A 24,617-nucleotide genomic window follows, 5' to 3' on the forward strand; every position below is an offset into this window, starting at 1 on the left:
AATTGTATGTGGAACTAAGATGTTTGATCTGTGCTGCTGATTCCATCAAGGATGAGGTTAAAAAGAGATGTGCTCTAGCTACAAGTGCATCACAGATGTTGATGAATTATGGACTGATTAAAAACCATTACATTTGGTACCAAAGTGAAAGTATATCAAACCAAAAAGAAAAGGAGTACTTGTGGCACCTTAGAGACTAACCAATTTATTTGAGCATGAGCTTTCGTGAGCTACAGCCGATGAAGTGAGCTGTAGCTCACGAAAGCTCATGCTCAAATAAATTGGTTGGTCTCTAAGGTGCCACAAGTACTCATTTTCTTTTTGCGAATACAGACTAACACGGCTGTTACACTGGTTTGATATATTTCAGAGTATTAACCGCATTACTCTGTCCAGAAGCAGCTGCATTAAATGAAACAGAAGGCTGGAGGGAGTAGAGATGACAGTTAGAATAATAGAATATGAGGATTGGAAGGGACCTCAAGAGGTCATCTAGTCCTACCCCCTGCTCAAAGCAGGACCAATCCCCAACTAAATCATCCCAGCCAGGGCTTTGTCAAGCCTGACCTGAAAAACCTTTAAGGAAGGAGATTCCATCACCTCCCTAGGTAACCCATTCCAGTGCTTCACCACCCTCCTAGTGAAAGTTTTTTTTTTTCCCTAATATCCAACCTAAACCTTCCCCACTGCAACTTGAGACCATTATTTCTTGTTCTGTCATCTGCTACAACTGAGAACAGTCTAGATCCATCCTCTTTTGGAACTCCCTTTCAGGTAGTTGAAAGCAGCTATCAAATCCCCCCTCATTCTTCTCTTCCGCAGACTAAATAATCCCAGTTCCCTCAGCCTCTCCTCATAAGTCATGTGCTCCAGCCCCCTAATAATTTTTGTTTCCTTCCACTGGACTCTTTCCAATTTTTCCACATCCTTCTTGTAGTGTGGGGCCCAAAACTGGACACAGTACTCCAGATGAGGCCTCACCAATGCCAAATAGAGGGGAACGATCATGTCCCTTGATCTGCTGGCAATGCTCCTGCTTATACAGCCTAAACTGCCATTAGCCTTCTTGGCAACAAGGGCACACTGACTCATATCCAGCTTCTCATCCACCATAACCCCTAGGTCCTTTTTCTGCAGAACTGCTGCCTAGCCATTCAGTCCTAGTCTGTAGCGGTGCATGGGATTCTTCCGTCCTAAGTGCAGGACTCTGCACTTGTCCTTGCTGAACCTCATCAGATTTGTTTAGGTCTCTCTGTAACCTATTCCTACCCTCCAGCATATCTACCACTCCTCCCAGTTTAGTGTCATCTGCTAACTTGCTGAGGGTGCAATCCACGCCATCCTCCAGATCATAAATGAAGATATTGAACAAAACCGGCCCCAGGACCCACCCTTGGGGCACTCCGCTTGATACCAGCTGCCAACTAGACATGGAGCCATTGATCACTACCCGTTGAGCCCAATGATTTAACCAGATTTTTATCCACTTTATAATCCATTCATCCAGCCCATACTACTTTAACTTGCTGGCAAGAATACTGTGGGAGACCATCTCAAAAGCTTTGCTAAAGTCAAGGAATAACATATCCACTGCTTTCCCCTCATCCACAGAGCCAGTTATCTCATCATAGAAGGTAATTAGGTTAGTCAGGCATGACTTGCCTTTGGTGAATCCATGCTGACTGTTCCTGATCACTTTCCTCCACAGGTCTTCAGAAGACAGCAAATGTAAAGTGGAATATTGTAAGACAAATGAAGAAATCAGAGTCTGATGTGAAATCAGTGTACTGCATTAGCTGCAACTGAAAAGATTATAATGATGGGAACACTGCAGAAGACAAACAGATGATTGCATTATTTTTTTTTGGCATCCTAATGCAACCAATGTCAGTCAGACATAGAGGCCAATACCTGACTAGATGGTGGGACATTATAGCAGAGATGTGACCAGGCTGGGCTTAATGGAGCAACAAGCCACGGACAGAAATGAATAATGGTGCTGTACTGATCCCCATGTCTGTAAAGATGCTTTGAGATAAAAAGCAAGAAAGAATGTGATTGTTTTTTACATGGTCTGTAACAGAAGTAATATTATGTGCTCTTCTAATATGCACTACTACTCCTGATATGTCTTGAAATAATGTAAAAATAACAAAACTGTAAGTGAAAAAATCCATAAAATGAAATGAAATTTTAAAGTTTGGAAACAAAATACATTGAAATCCAAAACAAAACTTTCCAAAACATTTTTAAATTCAACTTTTTTTTTCATGGAAATGTTAATCAAAACAATGTTTTGAACAGCTGCACTAACATTTTGATGGAAAATTTCTGAACAGCTCTAATCATAATACATAATATCAGCATGAGGGCTGAAAAAGTTGTATAGGTAAGCGTAATTCTGACATTTCCTAACTTTGAGTTATTGACTTTTCAACCTTAACATTCTCTTAGTGTAGTATTTCAGATGTAATATTGTAATACATTGTACATAATTTTGTCAGGAGTTGTTGTGGTGCAATTAAAAGCAACTAAATATCAAGGCTCTAAAGTTCAGACACCCCTCAAAATGTATTCATAGGAAAATTTCTCAGGAGGTTTCTTTGTAACGATACAGAAACAAAACTGGACTTTAAATGAAAAAAAAAAAGTTGACAAAGAATCATCAGGTTTTCCATAGCTCATCCTTCCCTTTCTAATAGATTAAGGGTAGCACAGAACATCATATAGTGACTTATTAACAATTCTTCATTTTGTATGCCAATGTTATGGTAAGATTAAAAGCTTTGATAGCTATATTTTTAATTATTTGTAATAATGTATAGTGCATGAATACAGATGAGGTAACGCTTAGGCCAAGTCCTTTCTGGCATAAGTGTGGTTTTGCCGATTTTTTTTTTTTTTTTTACACACAATTGCTAATTTGCTGAAAATGTTATTGCTGACAAAACAAAGGTAACATGTTGAGTTAGAAGATGTAAGTAAAAGATACACAAACATGAAACCCCTCTTTTTCTGGGAAGACCCAGGGCTGGGTAACAAAAACATGACCCAGAAACTGCAAACCCAGCAGGAAAAAATACATAAATTGGGTAACTGACGCTTGCGCATGTGTAGTATATGGGTTACCAAAAATTGAAAGGGTTGATGTGCTAAAGCCCAATTGGATAAGGATTAAATAATATGTAATATAGAAATATATAAAAAAACCCTAAGTGAACATGAGCCCAAACTGGCGAAACATCAATTAGAAACTGAAGGACCAGGCCGAAGGATCAAAGAAGGCAATGAGTATCATGGAAGGTGCTTCTTGATGTCAGAGAATGTGGTAACTTGGGCCCATTTACCAATTCTGTCTTGTCTGTTATCTGTATGGCATAAATGTATGTCCAGACGCTATTTGTGACAATTCTGTCTGAAATTGTTTAATGGCGAAAACTGATTAAGCCTAAATTGGGTGGACTTGTGACTCTGTTTCCCAACTTTTTACCCAGAACTGATTTACATGCTTGCCAAATCTCAGAGGTACAATGAGATCATTAAAACCTGCAGTATTGGGCGGACCACAGAAATGGCCAACAGGTCCCAAAGAGAGCTCTATTTGACACTGTACTTTCAGAAATTACATCTTAGTGCTACAGTTCAAGATGCCTGTGGAGGTATAGGTTAAGTTTATCCAGGGGGACCTGCAGGTAATGAATATTTTCTGATGGATTTATTTCTAAAATGTCTACTTACAAGGAACAATACCCCTGAGTAAAAGTGAATCAACTCATTTTTTTTCTTGTAGAACTGAAAACCTTATGCACTATCAAAGACACCGATCATTGTTTTTCTACAAGGAATGGGTTCACAAGAAAATAATCCCATTCAGTAAAGCACACAGCTAGGTTATGAACTAATTAAAATGTGAGGCTCATTCAGCAAAGACCAATAATATTTCATAACAGGTAGCTTGATTAGGCAAATGCAGAATCTGCCAACAGTGAGTTCTTGGCAAGCTCAGAGCTCCCACTCTGTATAAGGATTGAAGATGGGGCCCTGAAGTTTTCAGATATTTCGACATATGGACCAAGTGTCAGCAGTGCTCAGCACTCACAAACTGCATTGATGGTAATGGGAGTTGAATTGTCTCAACAACTTTGAAAAGCCTGGCCATACTACTAATAATCAGCATTACAGTAGTGCCAGGAGACGCTGATCAGGGCTCCACTGTACTTTGGACTATAAGTAAATCCTCAGATAATCAGGGTTCTGACACCCCAAGGGGATAACAGAAGGTTTAACTCTGCCTCCCCGCCCACAATAGGCAGCTAAATCAACTGATTGGCTACAATGTTATTTTACTGTAAAAATATATATTAGTAAAGTCTTAAAGCTTGTAATGTGCTAAATTTCATCATTATAAGATATGTATACGGGCTATGGTTACAAATTTATACATATGAGCACAAATTCTCTATTAAACTTCGGCTCCATCTTACAGCAGGGTGGTGGGTGATCAGGCAGGGAGATGCACCTTCCAAGCCAGAGATTTACACAAAAACAGACTCAAGTAATGATCCAGTGTACAACCCATGAAAAAAACTATGATGGGCCGTTAGAGTTAATGGCAAGATATTGAGACTAGTGGGGATTTACTCACTTTGAATATCCGTAGTGATTTGAAGGGGGGGGGGGGGGGAAACTGCAAACCCTTTTGAAATTGAAGGGGTTTGATGTGAAATCCATCTAGAAACCAACGGACTGCCCCTGACAGGAAGCTGCCCATGAAAGCTGGAGCCCCTTTACAGGTAGGGAGTATGCTAGAAACTGTTCAAAGGCAATAGGTAATTTGTATTGGGGGAAAAAGGAATGTATCTAATATGGAAGTGTAAAGCCACTTTGCGTCTTAACGTTTATTTTCTGGGTAACTTGTATATGTATACTTTCCATTACTATTTCATCTTTGGATCTGGAGTTTTTCTATTAAACTGTTTATTTTTATATCCCAAGCAGGTCTCTGTTGTGCAAACTATGTGGAGTGTGTGTGCCAAAGTGAACTGATAACTGAGGGGCTGGTTTCATGCCTTTGGGGGGTGATGAACATGAGGAAATGGTCTGAGTGTCTGGTAATTAAGAACTTGAGGGGTATGGATTTGGGGAGACTCAGAACTGGAAGGGATGTTGGTGTCACCCTGCAAGGAGTAACTAGGCTGGTGAGAACCAGGGTGAGGCCTTATCCTTGTGGGCGGGCTACTGGTCTCAGGGCTCTGGACCATAGCTGCACAGCACCAAGGCACCCTGAAGATACAGGGCAGGTAGTGACAGAACTCCTTACCATCTAGGTGATCCCCAAAACATCACAAATCCATTTATTTATGTCTGAATATTGGTGACATCATAGCAGAATTTTCAGAAGCAATCCTTTGTTAACTTTGAGCACTCAGCAGCTGACCTTCCAGTGATCTGCTGCACATCATCCATCCTTCTTGCTGGTCATCTCCTACTATGATGACCCTCCACCATTCCTTCCATAATAACTTTCTCAAGGTTATTTCCATCTCTATGCCTAATGTAACTAAAGTACGTAAGTCTGTGTTTTGATTTCCAACATCAGGATCTGCTTCTCTCCAATAATATTCCTAACATAGACACTTATCTTTTTCCCATCCAGCAGATATGCAGAAATCTTGCCCAGCACCACATTTCAAAAGTTTCAAATTTTTTTTCTTGTCAGCAGCATTAACTTAGGACAATACATAAAATAGACAGACAGTCCCTGCCCAAAATGGAGAAACGTTGATAGACACAGAGGCCCACAAAATCTGTCAGAAGAAAGATGGGACAAGATCAGATCAGCAGTTACTCTCCTGAGAAGGTGTCCCAGGACATCAGTAGGCACCCTTTTGAGCGTTCTAGAGATGATCACATCCTGCACAAAGACAGTGCCCTGGGCAACCATGTATATAAGGATTCTCCAGTTTCCTGTTGTTCCCAGAAGGAAACCTGAGAAAATGGCAGGGAAGGAACATTCTGGTCACTTGTGTTTGAAACAGACCTGCACACTGTAGTGATTTCTTTATTCTAAGAAATTACTACAGTGTGCAGGACCTTAGAGTAAGGGAATCCTGTCTCTCAGTGACATTATTTTGTTCCCTACCTAGGAATTTTGTGACTGTCGAGAAAAATCTCTCAGAGGATCTGTGGACCTAACCTTGAGACAGAATGGAAGAATTTGTGGTTGTTTACCTGAAAATTTTCCCCTCTTCAAAGGGACAGCTCCACAGATTAGGCCGTCCATTAAAAAGGATGTTTTTTATGGTTAAAGTTCACTGCGGTAGTTAACTCTTTCTTGTTGTTCATAATGTTCTCTTGCTGAGTATTATTTTTGCAAAGTGCTGATGCAGGATGAGATTAATTTTCTGTTTCACGGTCTGGAAGGGTAAGCTTTGGAAACATCTCAAAACTGAGGGGGTCTCCAGGAGATGGGGGCTAATCCCTCATCAGACATCCAATTAATTTTGATTCTGCTCCCTATAGCTGAAGACAGGTGAGGACCCTGGGAACAATCTACACACTGAGGATCTGTGGATGTATCCCTTTGAAGAAGGGAAAATTTTCAGGGAAAACAAGCCCAAATTCTCCCTCTAGACAGCATTTCTCTGTCCTTGGTTTTAAGTCAGTTGTAACACACTTTCCCTATATTTCTTTTCATTTCTGTTTTAAATTTTCTTCCTAACACCTTTTCCTTTTAGTGTTTGTCACATCTGATCTCTGTTTCTGATCTTGGCATTGTGGTTATATTTTCTATTTTGTTTCTTTATTTGAAAACGTTTTCCCTCAGTTTTTTAATCTTTCCCTTTTAATTAGATTTTCATCCTGCCACCCATCTCCCCTGCCCCATTTTCCTTTGTTGCATCCTTTTGTCTCTGTATACCTTTTTAGAATGTTTTGGTCCCCTGACAGTTCGTTACTCTTCTCAAAAATGAAATGCAGAGGAAGAAGAATTCTGTAGTGGTCACAGCACAGATAAGATCTGTCACGTATACAAAACTTTGCCTGAATCAGGGAAAGTGATTTATTCTTCTTTGCATTCAAACCCAGGAAGTTTGAAATTGCTTTCCTCTGATCCTGTACATTTCTGTTGTGGATTAAACCATTGGTCCATATAATTCAGCAATGCTCAGCTTTAGAGAAAGGCAACATCCTGCCCTATAATACACATGACAATTATGCAATGTTAAACATGGTGGTAGTGGGAAAGAATTTCTTTTTGGTTCCCTGATTTATCTTCTCATGCCCTGAAGTAAGAAGTTTAATTATTCATATCAATTTAAGTTGAAAAATGGGAAATGTTAGTAACAGAGATGAGTCCAAGCAGCAGGCTGAAGATCTTGAATTCCTTCTGGGGTTTTTGGATCCAGGGTTTTGATCAGACTGTTATATAGAAAGAAACCAGCCAGCAAATTCAAATCTTGATCTTGGTTCAAATTCAGGACTCTACTCACAAGTTCAGCTAAGGAGTTTGGGCTTTTGGGTCAAGCCCATCTTTCAGTATTAGTGCTCGCAGTGTTTGGATTAGTAGTTTCCTAACTTTGACTGCACTATAAAGGCAGTGTAAACTACTTCTAAATTTACCACACTTTAATCTCCAGAATGTATGTTGCAGTAAAATACTGCTATGAACTTCAGTTGATTAGGTTGTTGCTTTGAGAAAACAAATGAGGGCATAGCCACCTTAGAAAAAAGGTTGTCATTGATCAAAGCAGTCCATAGGACCAGCACTATATCTTGGTTTCCAACATGCTATCAGGCTATGAAAATAGCAGCATATGGGATATGAACACAACTTGGTAAAAAAAGAGCGTGTTTGCCTAACTACAGGAGGCACACTTTTCCAGCATGCCAATGTTCCTTTTTGGGCTATGGATTATGGCACAAACCCTGCAGCAAAGAGCTTAAACATACTGTAGCTAAGAATAAAAGACTGGTATTGTTTCACATCTCCAGTGAAATGAAACAGAACCCTGAGAGCTAATCTCTTCTTGGTTTCTGATGCATCAAAATAAGGTGCTAGTTTAGTAATTTCACATGGTAAATCCTGTTTCTATGCCATTCAGAATCCACATGTTCACTCACCTGTGTGTAAAATGTGAGAGGAGAATAGGCATAATTAGTATCCCCCAGATGTTATCACTAGGAATATTTTAACAGCCTTTTCTTCTCACATCAAAAGTCACCCACCATTGACTAGAATAGACCACCTTTACCACCAGAAATGTACAGGTTATCCAGTTCAAACTACAAACTGGAAGTGACTCACACAAAAGTGCTTTTCAATGAGAAATTAATAAGTGAAAGTTATTAATTTGACAGTCATGAAATGTCACACACTCCTCAGTTCACAGGTGTCAGAGTTTCCTTTCTTTTTCTAAGCACGAATACTACTTTATACTAGATGGTATAAAACCAACCTCTTTAATGCATTTCGTAGAATGCCAGCAAAACTTTAAAAAGTGGCTGGGAGAATGATGAATTACTTGAGCTAAAATTAGAATTTTTAAAAGGCATCCTCCAGTTCCAGACAGTTCACTGGTCTTTCACAGGAAAGACTCATTCTACTGTGCTGTCATGGTAACATGAATCTTTAATCAAATAAGCATTAACTGCTGAGTTACAAGTCAACATCCTTCTCCTCACAGGAAATAACGAAGTGGAACGGGGTTGAATCCATTTTATCATAGAAAAGTTCAAACAATTCCCTTGACCAGTCCATGTCAGTTTCATGACAGATCTGCTTTCAAATCAATACCACCTACATGATTTGGGAGGCACTATGTTCCAAGATCTGTGTGTTTGGAAGAGAAGCTTATTTGCTATGCATACTTTCTATTTACTAGGTAAGTAGCATATAAAAAGCTCTCGTTATAGCTGTATATCTATGTGGCATTGTTGTATGTAGGCTAAACGCTCTTCAGAATTTGATGTTTCCTACTTTTTAACAGAGTGAGAAAATATTTTTTATCTCACTCACAAATATGCTAGATGCTTCAGAGAAAATAAGTCCCTTCCCTAAAAAGTTTACAGTCCAAGGTCCCAGTTTTGCAAGTGGATGCGTTGGCAAAGGGAACTGAATGCATGTGAAGTCCCACTCAAAGCACAGGGTGTAGCTGAAAAGTATGATTCCCAAAGTGGGCTGACAGGCTCCTGCTAGCTCAGCTTCAGATAGTGTGCTAAAAATATCAGTGTGGATGTTGTGGCCCAAGTGGCAGCATGGGCTAGCTGCCTGTGCTTGGACCCAGGTGGTCAGAGAGGCGGACTTGGGTAGCTAGTCCAAGCTGCTGGCCGTGCTGCAACATCCCCACTAATTTTTTTTTTTTTTTTAGCTTGCTAGTTTGAGCTGAGCCAGCATGAGTCTGTCTACCTGTGCTGGGAGTCCCATCTCCCAGTTGCAATGTAGACATACCCACAGGAGATTGTGTTCGGCAATCTACTTGCAGAAATGGGGAGTAAATGATGGACTTAGTAGACAATGAAGTTATAATATGCACTAGGAATGAGGAAAGGGTGTGGAGAAAGGAGGATTATAGATTACAGAAACAAAATTGTCTGCTTACTCATTCCTATAACTCAGTCATTTAAACAAACATAGTCCACTGGATACAGCAAGTCCAAACACCTGGGGTGAAATCCTGGCCCCACTGAAGTCATTGGCTAAACTTCCATTGATTTTAATAGGGCTTCAACTGGATTTCAGTCCTAGGTAGTTTTCTGGTTCTGTGATTGATCTGCTGTAGGACTTTGGGCACAGTGCTCTGTGTTTCAGTGACCGCATTTATCTAGCTTCTGAGTTCCTAGTTTTTAGTACTGGAAGCAGAACACTCCTCATTGGGGATGAGGGAACTGCCACAAAAGCAAACCTATTTCATGGGGTGTATGTAGAGAGATCAATTAGATTTTATTTTGGCTATGTGTAGGCAGGAGCTGTGCCTTTGTTCAGGAAGTTCGTTTTTTATTTTCTCGGTTTTTCTTTTTTTTTAAGACAGTGCTACAAAAATACATGAAATCAAAATATCTGTCCATTATTTCTACCACCATCCTTAAACCAGAGGTCAGTATGGAGAAGGTGATAAGATAAATAATGTAACAGATGCTATTATAAAAGCTGTCCCCCTTATTAAAGTAAATAGGGGAAGATTTCTCATTCTCAGTGAAGTGTCACTGGGGGTAGAAATTCTTCCAAAGATACTGCAAGACACCAATTAAAAAGTCAGGAAAAAATGTAGGCTGGCTGCAGTTTATATATATTTTTCTTTTTCTCAAAGAGAATTTTCTCACATCTCTGCATATGTAAAATTCTATTTACTTAATATGTGATATTCTGTGTGCCCAGTCACTTAGATCAAACTATTTCTGGCTTCAAAATTATGCTTAAGTCTTGTATTAAAAATAAGAACATTCATATGCTGCAAACTTTCACAAGCATTGCTATGAGCAGAACTGAGTTTCTATTCCTGCATGGAGTGAGAGAGTCACTTTATGTCAGTAATCGAGGAAGAGAGATTTGGGATTTTCCCCAGGAATCCTAATTTACGGTAGTTTCATCCTGCATAGCTCAGACTGATTTTTGCGGTCCCATGAAGGCAGTTTGCTGCTTCTCTATAGGGGTGCACCTGTGATTACCTGATGGAGGTGTGGCTATTGAAATGAATCAGGTGACTCATTTCTGTAGGGCACTGATAGTTAATGATGGTCCTGACCCTACTGAACTGCTTAATATTTTATATTTGTACAATCAGCTTAACTCGACCAGTTTAGCATTTCAAGCTTCAACAAAACTTGATGCACTTAAAATGGCTAAAATGTGATTCATTTTGCTTTTACAAATATAACAGTTTAGGGAGCTCAGTCTGTGAGGACAGAGGTGAAAGTAAGCTGGTCTGGTACAGAGTACCGGTTTAAAAAAAGATGCAGTAGTGTACCGGCAAATAAGTGGAACATTCTGTACTGGCTTACTTTCACCTCTTTTGGCTGCAGAACAAAAAGTTCAAACTCAAAGCCAATAAAAGCTTGGAAAGGGAAAACTCACTGTCACATTTGTTTGTTGTTTCTCCTCCAGCCAGGCTGCCCACACGGCTAGGCTCTCCGTTCCCCCAACTCTCCCACTCAGCAGGGGCTGCAGGGGCTCCCCTCTAGCTTGTAGCAGGGAGTAGAGGGACTGGCTGAGGGAGAAGCCTCTCCAGATAGCCTGCTGCCTGCATAGGAACAGTTTAAACTTGCTGCTCTCTCCCTGGTTCAGACTGGGATTCGGGCTATTTCTGGCATCCTTGTTAATTTCATTCACAGTTGTTGGTGTGTGTTTGTGTGGAAGGTGAGATGAAGGCAGGGGCAGAATACAATAGGCATTTTACTGCTCCGCTTAAATCCAGAGCTAATAAAAGCCACTGGAAAAAGTTTAAACTGTTCCTATTTTTTTGAGATATTTTACTCTGGGCCCCATATTTGCTAGAAGTGTTTTTAATCTTCAAATTGAATTGTCAAGCAAATCACACTGAGCCAACTGCTAAGGTCAAATTGCTCTTGGTAATAGTCTAAATTATAAATTCCCTTACAATTCCCTTTCAACTGTTAATTATATTTTTGAGCTAGTCAGAACATGTCAATTCCTCGAGAATAGTGGGCTGAATTCAGCCCTAGGAGCAGCAAGAAACAACTCCCAGTGACTTAAAAAAAGAAGCTTCCTTCATTTACAGTAGCCAAACTCAGCCCTGGTTTATCTACACTTATAGCGCCAGATCCTGAAACCGCACGAGTAACTTTACTCACATGGGCAGTTCCATTGTCTCCAATAAAACTCATCAGATGAGCAGAGTTACTAAAACGCATAAGCTTTCGCAGGCTCAGGGCCACAGAGAACAGAGACAATTTTTGTTTAATTAAGCTCCTAGAAAGTTCACCTGAAATATTTTTTATTAGATCTGTATTGCTCATCTTTAATAATTCTACAAATACACAGACAGTATAATGAAAAATTTAAAAGGCCTGCATCAAAATAATCCAGTGAACATAATTAAAGCATAATTTTAGACACAACAAATCCTGCATCTTGGCAGGGGGTTAGACTAGATCAGTGGTCCCCAACCTTTCTTGTGGGAATAGCATATTACTATTTCCAGAAGACTGTGGTGGGTGCTGGACACCCTGCCGCTGAAATGCCCCCGCCAAGAAGCGGCAGCTGGCCGCCAAGAAACGACAACGCTTTTCGGCAGCGGGGTGTCCTGCGGGCGCACAAAAATACCCCAGCAGGCGCCATGGCGCCCACGGGCACTGCACTGGGGACCCCTGGACGAGATGATCCTTGCAGTCCCTTCTGACCCTAGGGTTCTATGATTCCATGAAAGCATAAAATGGCATGCAAGGAACACCTTGAGCTACTGGAATCTCTAGTACTTGACAGGTTTCAGAGTAGCAGCCGTGTTATTCTGTATTCGCAAAAAGAAAAGGAGTACTTGTGGCACCTTAGAGACTAACAAATTTATTTGAGCAATCTGATGAAGTGAGCTGTAGCTCATGAAAGCTTATGCTCAAATAAATTTGTTAATCTCTAAGGTGCCAAAAGTACTCCTTTTCTTTCCAGTACTTGAGTGGGGTTCTCTCTGTGCACTGGGGTGGTTTGCAAGTTTAGGATTTATCCTGTGGGGCCTGTCTGTCTCACAATTTCTAATTGTGTTTTGACATCAACTAACCCAAATTCAAATTGTAGCCTGGACCAAAGAACAAATATTCTTTCATCCTTTTCTCTTTCTGCACCAGAGACACATGCCTCCTCCTCAGACTCAAGAATAGAACACTTCTGCCTTGCCTTCATTATGGCCCTTGTTTGGGTGTCTTCCCCATTTCATGTCAGAGCCTTTTTGCCTAGTTATTCTTGACCTCTGACTCCTACCACTAGAACCCATGCCTCTTCCCTATTCAACAGTGCTTCTTTGGGGTTTAATTTGGATCTAAAAGTACATGGTCTCTTTATCCCATTGTGAATATAATTAGGTAATTTTGTACAGGGGCCATTCAGTTCTGCAAAAACTAACTCTCTACTCACAGTTCTGCAGGGTGGGAACTTGCTGCTTTATTCAACTGCAACATTACAGTGTGTGTGTGTGTGTGGCGGGAAGGGGGAGGCGGGAGAGGGAAGAGAGGGATGCCCACTTACAAAACTGGAAGTAAGAGGGTGGAGAGGGGGCTCCATTCCACAATATTTGAGGTAACCAAGTTAACACTATCTAGACCACTTTGCTACTGGTAAGAAGATACTAAGAATAAAAAAGAAACAATAGGAAATTTTTACAAGTACTTTATAGTAAAGGAAACAAATGTAATCTAGTTAGTTAGTGAGTGATGTTAATTGACTTCTCAGTATTCATAGAATTGTAAGGAAACAACCTAATGTCTTGTCAGTTTTAGCAGTAATCAGCAACTCTTAGCACTCTATATTGACCTGTTCATCCATAGAGCTCAAAGCACTTTTACAAAGATAGGGAAACATTATTAAAAGTGCATTCCTTAAAAAATGATCCTCCCACACTCTGTAGACTGTTTCTCTATTTCTTAACTAGTCTACAATGACCAAAATATCATAGTAGGAAATATAGCTGATTACTGCATATATCTCAGTTCACTAGGCCAGTGTCTCTCTGGGGGCAGGTGACCAAACATTACTCTGCTACTAAACGAAATATCAAGGACGCCAGCAAAAATACATGGGTAGCCTCAATGTCTCTTCGGGGAGAGAAGAAAACCATTTGCAGGTGTTTGGTATGTCACACAAGAAGTCTGATAACTTTCAAGGCCAGATCCACAAAGGCACCTAGTGAATTTAGGCACTGAGTGGGCTAGGGGGCAGCTGCTTCCTAACCCTGTCAGCGCCTAAATTCACTAGGTGCCTAAATTTTCACTTTAAGAGTTCCCTAAACACCTAAGTTTCTGCCTTTGGCACATAATGCCTCAGGGAGGCACCCTACCAAATAAACTGTGACTCAGGGTAGGGTCTCCTTAGCCTACCTCCCAGGCCTTTCTGAGTCCTACCAGACCACTCCCCCGCAAGGGGGACAGAGGGTGCAGAAAGGTAGTGGTCTCTGCTCATGAGGGCCACAAGGTCTGACATTGGCCCATGAGGACCACAAGGTCTCACCCTAGCTCATGATTCCAAGGCCCCTCAGCAAAATCTCAGGTCTTTTACATCTGGGAACCATTCATTTTATCCTTTTAACCGCACTAGAAATTGGCCAGAGTTTAGGCGGCCTCATGATTACCAGTAGTTCCCGCAGTGTAATTTTCTTTGCCCCTTTGAGAGCCTGTATCAGTGTCTTGACCAATACCAACATTGGTGCAGATAATCTGTAAACACCCCAAACTGCACCCACTTCAATGTCCAGGTAATGTTATGACTTTGGGCAGAGTCTTTTTTTTTTTAAGTGATGAGAAGGAATCCCAAGGCACTTAGCTGGGTTCTGGAATGCCTGAGGCAAGTACTTGCTGTTGTCCGTCCCTAGTTCTCCTGCAGATAAGAAGTCAGTGAGATTCTGCACGAGACTGGCGTACATCATAAAACAGTGCACTATCACTCACTTCAACATGGAAGTGACTCTTTTGTAAGCAGCACATGACACCACACACCCCAGGGGCATGGCTTTATCAAAATAGTAGTGGCCTTCAAACTGAAAACCAAGCTAAAGTCTGAGATGCGCTGGAAGCAATTGGAATGCCGACTTTATGTCACATTTAGCTAAAGTCACCCCAGGGCCACGCTCCTTGACCATAGCTACCGCTGCATCAAATTAGGAGTATCTCACTGAACACAGCTGGGTGATCAATCTACTGATGACTCACCACCATTTGCAAAGAAAACTGTCCCAGCCCCAGTCCTGGCTCCTGCCCAGCTGTGTCACTTATCCCACAACTATTATCCATGTTGGTTGCAGGCCACTGGTCCTCATCCAGTCTCCATTCCTATGAAGACTGAACACATTCTTCCGCATGAGGCAACAATCCCAGGCTCATAGTTCCCCAGCAAAGCTCCCCAAATGAACCATCACCCACCTCTGAGGCCATTACTCTCCAGTAGGGCAGGGCTGGGTCCCTCCTATGCCCATGCTGTGGACTACCTATGTCCAGCTGGCCACCCCAAGGGCAGGGGGGAGGGACTGGGCACTCCGCCTGGCACCCTCAGAGCAGCTCCTGAATTGGGCACCTGCAAGGCCATTAGACATACCCATAGTCAGAGGTGAAAGTAAGCTGGCATGGTCTGGTACGCCGTGCCGCACCAGACTGGCTTCCCCAGGCCGGCGATTTAAAGGGTCTGGGGCTCCCCACAGCGGCCGGAGCCCTGGGCCCTTTAAATTGTCACCTGAGCCTTGCTGCCGGAGCCCTGGGCCCGGAGCTACTGCAGCGGAGCCCTGGGCCCTTTAAATCTCTGCCTGAGCCCTGCGGTAGCAGCGGCAGCGGGGAGCCCCTGGGGCTCCAGCAGTGATTTAAAGGGCCCAGGACGCCGCTACAGTAGTGGTGGCCAGAGCCCTGGGCCCTTTAAATCACTCCTGAGCCCTGGGGCTCCTAGCCGCCTCTGCAACTGGTAGCCATGGGGGTGATTTAAAGGGCCGGGGGTTCAGCTGCTGCCACCACAGCCGGAGCCCTGGGGCCTTTAAATCTTGATTTAAAGGGCTGCTGCTATGGCAGCTGGTGTCCCGAGACCTTTAAATGGTATTTAAAAACTCTGCCTCTTCTGGTTGAAGCCACACCTCTTCCGGTTGAGACCACGCCCCCTGGTCAGGACTCCGGCGTACCGGTAAATCCTTTAAGATACTTTTACCCCTGCCCATAGTTGAAGCCCCACAAGCCCTTCCTTTCACCCCACCTGAAGCAGGCAGAAGAAGAGGGGTGCACTCCTGTGACAGCCATGGCAACAGACCACTCAGCCCCAGCAGGGCTGCCCAGAGATACATGGCCCAGGGCCCTGTTCAGCAGCAGCATGACGTGACCCTCAGCCATTGCCCCGGCAAGCATTTAAATGTGAATACCGTTTCTGTTTCTCAAATGCTTAAGATGCATAAGCTTCTTCTGAGATGTATATTTGCAAATATTTTGTATCAAAATGCAAGCCTTCGTACACTAACTGATATCGTTGCTATCTGAACAGTTAGATGTTTTATGTGCAAATATAGCAAGGTCATTTGATGCTAAACTAAGTAATGTCAGAAGCCATTTAACTATAGAGTATTTATATTAATGGGGAATTAATTAATTACTGGCATGCACAAGCAAACCCTTACCCAACTCTGGAAGACAAGAATCATCTCTAAAAAATTGTTATCAGAATCAACAACTTTTTAATTATTTAAGCTTAAAGACTTTATAAGAGTTATTTAATTTAAAAAGACTTTGCAGAAATATATATATTTGGAACAGGAGTGTTTGCACATTTTTGAAGACAGAACTTCATTTTCTGTCAAACCAAGAAAAGTGAAACAATCTCAGAAAATGGACTAAATAAGAAGAGAATTAAACTAACTTTGAAAGTTCTCATGTTCTCCCACCACAGGAAAAAACAAAGGCAAATAAAGGCAGACTGCATAGTCAGGAGCTGAAGATGTCACCTAAGTAAACCCTGAAAGCATGGAGACAATGACAGAGAGACAGCAACACACTTTGAATTTAAACAAGAATGGCACAGGTGTGTTTTCTTATAATTTCATGGAAATAGGAAGGAGAAGAATACAACCCCCCCCCTCCCAAACCCTCTGAAGTGAAGCACATCGCAACTCATTCTATTCCTCTTTACAAGGAAGCTGCTGCAGCCAGCTAAGAAAAACAGAGAAGATTCAAAAAGAAACCAACCCCAGGAAAACCTGTCCAAAACTTCCACATGGCTTAGTTAGTGAGAGAAGACTAATTTAGACAAGGGATTTGATTTAAAACTCTTGTAATGATTTAATTGGGATATGAAAGTACTGTTTCACTTAAAATACTAACACTTTCTCCTGTTAATTAATAAGTGGTTAGACTGTGTATTCCTGGAGAGGAGACAGGGGCTAAACATTAGTACACAGAGAAACAGTGAGATTTAATTGGATATAAGATTCTTAATATTCATAATAGGCTTGTCTCAAGACAGCTCCTTAAACGGCTTCTTCTAAGTAACCGAAATATTTTCTTCAATTTCATATGATTTAGTTAAGATTGCTTACTTTGCCCAGTTACAAACTATCTGATTATTAACAACCAACAGGATCCAACTTTCCAAAGTTCTTTTGCTCAGCTATAAACCTTAGTGTATCTTAGATTTCTAAGGCAGCTAGCATCACAATAATTTTGGGAAATAAGACCTTGGTGTCAACTTTGCAAGAGAAAAGTCGCAGGTTCACTTTCAAGGGTGTAATCTCTGTTAAAAGCTCTCCAGAGAGAGGCGTACAGAAGAGATTGTAACTGAAGTAACCAGTTTATCATTTGAGTTCGTTTAATATTTTCTTTTCATATCTTTGATACTGAAATAGCCATGGCTAGCCATTGTGATAGTTTTACTTGGTCTTGATCATGGTCTCTCCAAAGGTATATAGTGGAACCCCTCTGACTAAAATAGCAGAAGTCATACCACTGGGTTTGCAGTAAGAGAAAGAATTAGTAAGAGCTGGTCTGTCATTTCATGTTTCTCTAAACTGAATATTTTTAGTAGCTTTTAAAATAAAATTACTTGGTGTCCAACCATTAAAATTACCCTTTCTTGCCTCACAGTTCCCTGTTGAGAAAGTTCGACCAATTTAAGTGCTCCCTTATGCTCCAGTAGACTGGGTGAAGTGGGCCTATTTTACCCCATTTTATGCATTGGTGTGCAACTAATCACATGAGTAGGCCCACGGTGAGCAACTGGATCACCATCTGATCTGGAATATTTTTAGTAGTGTCACAGCAGTTTAGCGTCATAGTGAAACAAAGGAAAGTTTTGTCAAATGAAGGAACTTCAGATTTGATTAAACAAGGAGCATTCAATCCAAAACCAAAATGTTATGAACATAAAGAAACTCTTTTGATCTTTAAATTGTTCATACTACAGGAATTTTATGTTAAAATCTTCTCCTTTGTCCCCAGGGTCTTCAGTCTACCAATCAGGAAAACTCTGAACGAGTCTAGCTTTGCTTAATGAGTAAGTCACTTGCTGCCATATCAGAAGACTGCCTAATTAGCAGTTCCAAGATCCCTTCAAATTAATTTAGCCTTTTCAGACACTCATGTGATTCATAGTAGCAAAGAACAAATTATTCCATTTTAAATGTAATCTGATTCAGTAGCTCCTGGTACCAGACATTTTGTCAGATGTGACTTTTCCAAGGAATATCACTTTACTAGCTGCATTAGCAAGACAACCTTCATTTCAATGAGAAAAAAGACACTTATAGTACTTGGGAAATCTGCTCTCTGTCCTCTTTCTTTGCTTTTCAAACTCATATACAATGACAGTTACAAAACACATGTAATTACAAGCTTTAAAAAATGGGTCTTGTTGAGAATTACAGTTTTACAGTTAATACTTTTGCAAATCTGAGTAATTAGGCACCATGAAGAACTGTTAAAAGAAAATACAGAATACATAGACCAATAACATCTAGTTATCAATTAACATGTATCAATTAAAATTAATATTTTACAGGAAGATTCTGTTTTGCAAAATTATTTTGCAAAAGGGACCATGTAATTTAAAAATGAAACCACTGTATTCAATCAGTACTTTAAAATATTTACAAACATGCCCTGTTGAGCCATGGAGCTTTGGATGGCTTTTTTTTTGTAAACTCTGTCACTTACGGAAAATTCACATTTAAAGAACTGTGTGTTGAATTTCCATAATCATCATTATTATATGGTTATGTAATCTTAAAACTTTTTTGATGTTCATCCAATAAGTGCAATTTCTCAAAGATGACATTTACTCAAAGCAAGATTGCACATCAGAGGGATGGATAGATATTAAAATGTGACTCAGCAAGGTGATGTACTTTCAAAGTGCCTATGAGTCATGCCATTATTTATCCAGATGGATCTCAAAACATGGGCCTAGAAGTCAGTACCATAAAAATGTATCCTAAAATCACCATGTAGTGTTCAATGAGAGGATAACTCTTGTTGTATTTACACTTTAATCTGTTGAGTATCAGGGCTATGGGTATGTCTACACTTGGAGCTAGGGGGTGTGATTCTCAGCTTGAGGAGACATACTCATGCTAGCTCTGATCTATCTAGTGCACTGAAAATAGCATAGCTGCAGCAGTGCAAGTGGTGGGAGGGTCTAACCACGAGTACCTGTCCAAGATGGTAGGCACGTACTTAGGGCAGCTAACTCCCCTGTTGATTGTGCTGCTGTGGCTATGGTCTATTTTTAGCATGCTAATTCTGGCCGAGCTAGCGGAGATATGTCTCCTTTGCGCTGAGACTCACACCCCTGGCTCCAAGTGTAGACATATGCTGGGAGGCAGGAAAGCAGAAATAGGAACTGCAAGAGTAATGCTGCAACAGTTTTGAGCTGCACATAGAGTTTTAGTCCTTGTTTTTCTGCAAAAGAACTACTGCTTGAAAGGTAGAGAAATATGCCCCTCTGGCTGAAACCTTGAGACCTAAGTGTTACTAGGTCCAGACACACACACTGCTCTTCGGAGTCTTAGGCGCATGGGACTCCAGTAACAAGCGAGTGCTGAGAGAATGCTGAATCGGTCAACACTACGCTCGGCTGATGCGGCAACGTATGGTGTCTGACACCATCAGGTGGTTGAAGGACAATTACATAGAACACATCACAAGACACTGGCAATACCAGGAGGGATGAGCTGGAGTGCCGATGAAAAGCGCAGTCAGGAAAGTAACTGAAATACTTTCCTCATGGATTGTATTTTCTAAATGGACAAGCAACCTAATTCTCAGTTACTGAGGGACAATCTCCACTCAGTGATATATTTTGCTTTCCTCAACCAAATCTCTCTACAACTTTTCATGAGTGATGTACCCGAGTATTTGGATTCTAATATCTAAACTGTATTCAGATTCTAATATCTAAACTGTAAATCTATTCACTTAAATTTGGGTTATTGCTTATTATGTACTCTATGTATCATATGCCTTTTAAAAATTAACTTTATATGTGTGGATCATCTAAACACTATACCCAGATGTACAGGTACTCTTTTCCCAACCCATGTATTATATAATTTTTTGAACATTAGCTTTAATAAAAATTTTAAATCTGATAAAGGGCTGTTTTGTTGTAAGAACCCAAAATGTGCCCCTTCCTCCTGTGCCTGACATATCCAGAAGTGTACATCCCAGAGTGCAATGTGGTATGAAATAATCCACTACTGCAGTCCCTCTGATTGAGCCAAAGCCACTATGCTCACTTCTGCCCCTGGGGGAGTTTTAATATGGGCTAAAATGCCAGTAATGCATCATGACACTTTACGTTATCTTCACATCAGATACAAAGAGCAACATCCCAGCTATCTAAGGGTACATGTACATTTTGAGATGTACTAGCTCTGATCAAGCTAGCGTGCTAAGAGCAGAGCGTAGCTGTGGCATCACGAGTAGCGGGGGGGCTAGTGCCCCAAGTCTGATCCTGTCCAAGATGCTAGGCACGTACTCAGGGTGGCCCTTCCTGCTGCTTGCATGGCCATAGCTATGCCCTATTCTCAAAACAGAGCTAGCACAGGTATGTCTCCTTGATCTGGGAATTACACCTCCAGCTCGAAGCATAGACATACCTAAGAGCATCATGCAATGAGCAAATGGATGAAGAACAACTGACTGAAGCTGTATGTGCAAAAGGCTATGGTCACATTTTCGGCCACAGCTTTGGAATATCCACCAACTTCTTTCAGAAAGCACATGAAAGTGAAGAAAATCAATACTACTTTCAAGTATATCTGAACAAAATTCAAGGGAACTCAAGACACAGCTTAGGCTGAGTGTACACTACAGGCTTGTTCCTGCCGATGTACTACTGTGTCCTATTACACCAACATAATAACTCCACCTCCACGAGAGGCATAGGGCTTATGTTGGTGTAGTTAGGGCAATGCAGTGTCTGTGTAGACACTGTGGTACTTACATTGGCTGTTGGCTGGAGCTGTGAAATAGACAAGAAAGCTGGGGTGTCACCGGGGCGAGTGGAGGGCTACAGCTAGAGCCTGACTGCCCCCGGGCTCCCTGCTCCCAGCCAGGCTGTGCCTGCTCTACTCCCCACGCAGAGCCTGGCTGCCCACTGGCTCACTGCTCCTGGCTCCCAGTCCAGCTATTGCCTGGGCTGCCCGTTCTCTGCTGCCAGCTGCGCTGCTGACCGGAAGCTCCTGGCTCCCCGCGGGGAGCCCTGTTACTGCCCAGAGGCTCCTAGCTCCCCACTTCATAGAGTTCGGCTGCCGCCTGGGCTTTCAGTTCCTCACTGCAGCTGGGAGCTGGTAGCCACAGGGTGCAGCTTGGCTGGGAGTGGGGAACCGGGTGGGTGCAAGCCAGCAGCTGTCCAGAGGCACCCTGGCAGCTGCCTGGAGTCTCCCAGGAGCTGGGTGTGGAGTTCTCAGCTGGGAGTTTGGCTGCCGTGGAGAGCTGAGAGCCCGGGGGACAGCTGAACTCCCAGCAGCAGGGAGTCAAGAACCTGGAGGCAGCCAGGCAGGGAGCTGTGTGTGGAGCTGAGAGCCCAGACTCTCAGCCCAGTACTGGGTTTATAATGGGGCCAAAGCGCCATGGCACTGGGCCCACACACAGCAGGGGCCACTCCACTCCCTAGCCCACCTACCACTATGGGAATGCTGGTCATTGCACAACATCATAGCTATCATTAACAATGAGGTGAGCTGTAGCTCACGAAAGCTTATGCTCAAATAAATTTGTTAGTCTCTAAGGTTCCACAGGTACTTCTGTTCTTTTTGCGAATACAGACTAACACGGCTGCTACTCTGAAATCTGTGAAGAGTTCATCAAACTCATGGCTAACATGGCTAAAGCAGGACACTGTGGATGAGCTAAAATTGACTGAGTATTTTCCTTCAGTGTTGATTCCACACCAGATATTAACCGTACTGATCAGCTGACATTTACTGTGCGTTATATGCTGAATAACTGCACACCTGTAGAACGCTGCTGCAGAGTCATGTACTGATGCAATTACATTTTTTTGGATTTGTCCAAAAACTGTATGTTTTTTTCTCAGGTTCAACTTATCGCTGGGGCCTGTTGTGAGATTCTCTGAAAGAGGAGACATCTGAGGCCAGTAACAGAGAACTTCTCCCAAAGCGCCTCAGTGACACAAGGTGGTCAGCTCAAGCGGATGCACTTTGCAGTTTATCATGCAACTAGAAAAGCTATAAATCCGTGCTTCAGGCTTTTGAAGACACTGTGCAGAATAGTGAAAAACGAGCAGAGGCAAACTCATTAGCTGAAACCATGGATCAGTTGGAGACTGCATTTATGACAACTTTTTGGAGTAGTATTCTTACAACACTAAACAAAACATGTGAACAATACAAGTCTGCAGTCTGAAACAATGGATTTAGACACAGCTATGATGCTGCTGAAGTCACTATCTGAGTTTGTGGCAGCAAAACAGAATAGTTTTGAGGAATACCATGAATTTGCAATGTCTTTAAGTTCTACAGCTAACTTTCAGGTAAAGTGGCAATGTCATCCAAAGCGTATGGCTGATGATAGTGAAGAACCTGCTGTTGTGCTGACGGGACGAGAAGTTCAAAATTGAACCGTAATTGATTCACTTGTCAACCATCTCAACAGAAGAATTACCGCATATTCAGAAATAAACAACTATTTCTGTTTTTTAACAGGTGACCTTGACAGTACTGCTGATAAAGAGTCTCTCAGAAGATTAATTGAATTCTATTGAAGAGATCTTTGAAGAATCAGTGTGTGCTCACTTCTAAAGCAGCTTGCCTCCAAGCCATTATCACGAGCTCTGCCTACACCGCTGCAAATGCTGACCATAATGAACACGCATAATTTGCAAACAGCCTTTCCAAATGTCTTTTTTGCACTACGCATTTACCTGACGCTACCAGTCTCAAACTGCAGTGGTGAAAGGTCTTTGTCACATTTAAAAAGGATAAAAAGTGCTTTACATGCTACAATGGTTCAAGAAAGACTTAACAGTCTTACTCCGTTATCCATTGAATCTGAGATGGTAAACTCTATAGACTTCTCTAGTTTAATTGAAACGTTTGCTGCAGCAAAGGCAGGTCGAAAAATCTGAAGAAAATTTTCATACATTTTATTTATAGCATCATTCTTCATACTAGTCTTGCGTCAGATAAGTAATTTGTATATTACATAGCCAGTATTAATGTGAGTAACTTACTCAACCAAACCACTTTGTGTAGCTATTGTTAATAAAGCCTGTGCAGCTATGTGCTGTGTCACAGACAATTTCTGTGTTGATCTCCTGTCTTTTACAATCATTCCCCAGGGGGGCCCACAAACATGTTTGGCGCGGGGCCCACAAAAAGTTAATCCGGCCCTGTCTCAGCCCCCCACGCTGCCCCTCTTAAGTTGGTGGAAGTGTTCCTGGTGAGGATGTGCACCACTGTCAGAAGGGTAGTGTGTGGACATGAACCACCGCAGTTCAGTGGCTGTAAGTCGACCTAACACAGGTCAATGTACAGTTTCCAGTGTAGACATGCCTTTAGTGATAGTGACTCAGTCCAACTGAAACAATTTGTTTGTCAGTGGTTCTGACTGTGATCTTACATACACCAATGTAATTCATGAGCAGCTCCACATAGGTCAGAGGTGTTAGCTCAGTGTAAAATGGATGACAGAGATCAGAATCAAGTTCACTGTGTTTACGACATACCTGTGCCTTACGGGGTTTTCTGATTAATCTATAATATGTCACTCTGGGATAAAACTGGACTCTGTGGTCTAGATTTAAAAAACACAGATAGCAAGTCATTTTGGCTAGATAGCATGTGTAATGCAAGCACGCAGACTGTTTTTCCCCCCCAAGAAGTTAATTGCTGTAGGAATACTGTCTTTTTGAAAAAAAACACAAGGCCTGGAAAAACTATTGTATTTCCTGCTTCCCGGTCTGATGTTAATATAACACTGAAAATTGTGGTGCAAGACTGAACCTAATAGAACTGCCAGGATATCCTCTGTATCCTCTCCTTGCAAGGAGATACTCAGCTAGAGAAGGACACTCACCTGCATTCCTGGAGGATGACATCATATCCTGAGAATTCAAGACAGTCAGAAGAGAAATAGCCAAATATCTTAAAAGGGCAAAACAAATCCCTTAATAAAGCTGAAAGTTCAGGCAGCCTATTCCCTCCTTCATAGGGCTGTTTATTCTTGTTCTGTATTCATATTTCTTTCCTGTTATAGGTTGCTCTTTAATGAAGAGTTGGATAAAATTTTTATCATCCCTCTTTTCAAAGGGAGAAGTCATTTTAGTTGTGGCTATTTACAGCCTCTATTCATGGAGGCCACTAGGGGGCATATAGCAAGCAAGGAAGAGTCTGTGTAAAGAGGAAATAAATCAGGCAATCACCCTAACCACAGTGTGCTGGGTTTCTCTCTCTCTCTCTCATATCTGCAAAAGTCAA

General features: G+C 41.7%; 1 long non-coding RNA gene across 1 annotated transcript; it reads left to right on the forward strand.

Annotated features, from left to right (window-relative positions):
• The first annotated feature begins 8,668 nt into the window (after window positions 1-8,668).
• On the forward strand, window positions 8,669-20,234 carry LOC125630974 (uncharacterized). Its single transcript, XR_007354845.2, has 3 exons — window positions 8,669-8,882; window positions 16,574-16,705; window positions 18,118-20,234. It is a non-coding gene; the product is annotated as an uncharacterized LOC125630974 (long non-coding RNA).
• The last annotated feature ends 4,383 nt before the right edge of the window (window positions 20,235-24,617 follow it).

This window comes from Caretta caretta, chromosome 2 (assembly GCF_965140235.1).
Source record: "Caretta caretta isolate rCarCar2 chromosome 2, rCarCar1.hap1, whole genome shotgun sequence".
Classification (NCBI taxonomy): Eukaryota; Metazoa; Chordata; order Testudines; family Cheloniidae; genus Caretta; species Caretta caretta.